This window comes from Myotis brandtii, unplaced genomic scaffold, assembly GCF_000412655.1.
Source record: "Myotis brandtii unplaced genomic scaffold, ASM41265v1 scaffold266, whole genome shotgun sequence".
Taxonomy (NCBI): Eukaryota; Metazoa; Chordata; class Mammalia; order Chiroptera; family Vespertilionidae; genus Myotis; species Myotis brandtii.
Window position 1 is genome coordinate 3,262,205 of NW_005360124.1, and position 4,391 is coordinate 3,266,595.

Sequence of the window (4,391 nt, forward strand, 5' to 3'; positions counted from 1 at the left end):
TGTGACTGAGAAACTTTTTCTCTGAATTTTTAACTTCACTTGATTTAAATCATTTTACATTTTAATGGAAATGGCCACATGGACGGTACAGGAAGCACTCTCTATAGTCACAGACAACTCCCCAGTTCCAGGATCTTAGAACCAGCCCACATGTGAAGATTGTTAACTCTGGGTTCCTCTGAATGAAAGTCCTTTTAAGCATCAAAATCCATTTTGTTTTTCAAACAGTGAAGTTGCTATTCAGCTTTCCGATTCAGCTGAAAGATGAGTAAAGGCACATGTAAACAGAAAAGCTCCCAGGGGGATGGCCATCATCTCAATAGGGCTGTTGTCAGTTGAGCGTTCCAGCAGACTCCCAGAATACATTACCCTTGTGAACTATTCTTCCGCGATGGCAGCCAAAGGCACACTAAAATATTGCTGGGAGGCTGCCGCCTTCCTCCCAGGCTGTTCTGACACAGGCTGCTGTTTCAGGCTTGTGAGGTGCACTTACCTGCAATGAGACTAGCATGGAAGAGGCAGAGACAAGAAACAGGTAAATAAATATTTAACATGTTGGATAGAGAAACGCAGCTCAGAGAGTGATAAGGAAGGAGAGGTTGCTATTTTTTTATAAGGTCGGCATGGCAGGATTCTCTCTGGTAATAAAATATTTGGGTAGACACCAGATGGAAGTGAGAAAGTGAGCCATTTTATGAACTGAGGGGAACGTGTTCCAGGCCAAGGGAATAATCAGTGCAAAGACCCAGAAGCAAGAGGGTGCTTGTTGATCTTGAAGAACTGAGATGAGACAATGTAGCTGGAGAGGTGTGAGTGAGGAGGAACGTGGAAGAAGATAAAATCAGAGGAGTGTGTGTGTGTGTGTGTGTGTGTGTGTGTCAAGGAGGAACGTGGAAGAATACAAAATCAGAGGAGTATGTGTGTGTGCGTGTGTGTGTGTGTGTGCGTGTGTGTGTGTGTGAAACACATGTAGGGCCTAATAGGCCATTGCAGGGAGTTTGGCCTTTACTCTGAATGACGTCGGAAGCACTGGAAGGTCTTATACATAGACCTGTCAATGACCTAATTTACTTAAGTTTCACTCTGGCTACTGTGTAGATTAGGGTCTGTATGAGGGTAAGAGTGAAAGTGGATGACTCTTAGAGGTGACATTGTTCTTAGAGTCTGGTGTAGTTTAAAAGTAGAGCTATGAGATATAAGAAAGACAGAGGACTCAAGGACTGAATCTAGGGTTATCACAGAAGCAATTTCATATTGGCCCATTTTTGTACAGTGTGACAGAAGGAATGACAGGAGTGTGCAGGAAAAAGATACACGAGGCTTTCAACACCTGTCCTAGCAAGAAAGGAATATCCATCAATTTAATATTTCTGACCCAGCAAGACTTGGGGAGTACAAGACTTTAGTAGGAAGCCTGTCGACCACTTAGTTCTTCCTTGAGACCTGTATGCATTCTGAGTCTCCATTTCTTCCTTTTACAGAATTGTTGGAATAATTAAATGAGGAAAATCAAGCAGTAAGCAAAGTCATACAGTCATATGAATGCATACAGTGAGCATTTAGTACAGCTGTGCCTGCAACAGCTAACTTTTCCCATATATATCACAAATTAACCTATGGAATCAGGGCAATGAGCTCATTCTCTTTCATATCGGTATCAGTTTATGCTCACAAAAGGCTTAATTTCGCACTCCTCTCTCTGATTCTCTGGAGACTTAGAGAGTGAGGGTAGTGGGAGTGGGAGAGATCCCCACTGGGACAAGATAATTCTTAAATGAAAGTATTTGTTCTTTCCCTTCACATTGGTGCAGTTTCAGAGTGGGAGCTCACTTCAGAGTCTATCATAAAGCAGCTTTATTAAAAAGAATAATAATTAAAAAAGGATCCAGGTTAATTCCAGCTATTGACCCTGTAGGCAGCACTTGCATGGGCAAAGGGGATGCTTTCCAATGCTGGTATTGATTTCCATGTATAAATCCCTCCTTGCAGAGTCCTCTCCTCCTTGCAGCTGGTATAAAAGTAATCATTCTCTTTATGATCGCTCCTTCAAGTCAGAGCCCAAGCCGCTTGTAAAACAAAGAGACAAAAGCTGGGCAGGAGAGGCCTTCAGCGGAAGGCATAGGAGGTATCTCCTTTTTATGAGCAGTGCCCTGGGTCAGCCCCAGAAGCTAAGTGTCCTGAAGACCAGAGAGTGCCAGTGTGAATGCAGTAGCCAGCAGAACTATGTGACTCTGAGGGTGTGCCATGGGGAATGAGCTATTCTGTAATTAAATGGAGCCTGGAACAGAATCAGTCACCTTTCCTCCCAACTCTCCTTCTCTCTCTCTCTCTCTCTCTCTCACACACACACACACCTCTTACACAACAGTCACACACACATACACACAGTCCAGCTTGTCCCATTCTCCCCACCCCCACTCTGCCACTCTATCCCACACTTAAAGGGGCCTGGTGTTCATGTGTATAGACTCCCCAGTTCTTATGTCCTAGTTTATTCCAATACCCTTCACCCCATCACACTCAGCATCAGTTTCACCCTTGAGTCTGGGGATGTGCACTCTATTCCAACAGCAACATGCATGCTTGTGGGGACACTTAGGCCCTAATGGTAGGCATGTGGTTGTATCCTGGAATTCAAGATCCTGTATCCCCAGAGGATAGTGTACTATGCTGTGTATACAGCAGCCTCTACCAGGGGTGGGCAAACTTTTTGACTTGAGGGCCACAATGGGTTCTTAAACTGGACTGGAGGGCCGGAACAAAAGCATGGATGGAGTGTTTGTGTGAACTAATATAAATTCAAAGTAAACATCATTACATAAAAGGGTGAGAGACATTGATGTGAGAGAAACATTGATCAGTTGCCCTCTGTATGTGCCCTGACCGAGATTGAACCTACAGCCCAGCTATGTGTCCTGACCATCAATCGAACTGGTAACCTTATCATGCACAGAACAACACTCAACCATCCTTTGGCCTAAATGGGGGGTTCTGACAGTGCTTAGGGAAATTTAGTCAAATGACTAGCAAGAAATTCTTGTTTGTAGACATGTTCTAGGCTTCCTAGGAATTTTCTAGCTTTCTTTGTGTGGAGACTAGATAGCCATAGAACCATAGCTTGCTCAACCCTAATACCTCAGGCTATAGTGCAAGTGTTGAATCACAGGGCAATTGGAAATAGTTTTCTCCACATACAAGCTAATAGTAGCCATTATTACTAATTGGTTGCTATGACCAAAATGTTACTAAATGTACCCTTTGTAAATAGTACAAGTGAAGCAGGATTTTTGGACTGGAACAGGTGGTATTCCCCTGGGCAGAATGGTTCCCAGGCTCTTTGTCCATGGGAGTTGAAGAATGAATCCACAAATGGAAGATGGTATAGCAAAGGTGGAAATTTATTGAAGAACAAGTATAGACTCCCACATGAGGAGGGGAAAAAAGTCCCATTGAGTTCCTTTTCCCTGCGGCTTATAGGGCTGCAGATCCTATGCCTTGATATCTCCTCTGATTGGTCACTATTTCGTTGGACTGGTTACTATAGTAACTTCTGAGCTCAAAGGTGGAACCTCACATGGGACATGTGAAGTTTTCCTCCCCTCCTTCCTTATTTTCCTATTCTCTTTGGGCTTTCTTCTCCTTCTGGATAAGGGGCTTCCTTCCCTTTATTTTGTAAATATAGACCTTCTGCTGTTTCCAGCTCCCTTATTCTATGGAAATGTACCTGTTGCAGCTTTTCAGCTCCCCTATTCTATGGAAATACACCTTCGGCTGTTCTGCAGCCCTGTGGTTCTTCCATGGTCCCCTTAATTTCTAAAATTTCCTAAACCTGTCTTTTTCACCCCTAAAAATTCCCTTTTTCACAAGGGAAGCTTTCCTGGAGTTATTTAGGCAATTACAACCCCCCATGACATTCATTATACAAAACCAAAGCATTCATTAGGTATATAAGCAATGCAGTCCCCTAGTAACTGAGGCAGCCCTGTGAGCTGCAGGAGAAAGCACAATGCTGGTAGGAAAAACTGTCTCTTCTCTTCTTATTAGTCTTGATGAGTTTTCATGAAGGAGACAGGATTTCCTGACTCTATTTTAACTTTATTTTATAATTATTCATATTGGGACATTTAATGGCTAATTGTGTGACCAATTTTCTTTTTTATTCATTGGTATTTGTGCTGGAAACAAATACAAATATATTAGAATGAGAGGTCCGGTGCACGAAATTCATGCACTTGGGGGGGGGGGGCTGTGGTGGAGGCGGGAGAGGCTTCCACCACCGCCACTGTGCTTGCTAGCTGCCATTAGCCCTTCTGGCTGAATGGCGCTCCCCCAGTGGGAGTGCACTGACCACCAGGGGGCAGCTCCTACATTGAGCATCTGCCCCCTGCTGG

General features: G+C 43.8%; 1 long non-coding RNA gene across 1 annotated transcript in view; it reads left to right on the plus strand.

Moving 5' to 3' along the window:
• Positions 1–402: 402 nt before the first annotated feature.
• Positions 403–4,391, plus strand: part of LOC106726441 — a 26,179-nt gene continuing 22,190 nt past the window's right edge. The window contains exon 1 of the long non-coding RNA XR_001362512.1: positions 403–535. This is a non-coding gene — a long non-coding RNA (uncharacterized LOC106726441). The remainder of the gene's footprint in view (positions 536–4,391) is intronic.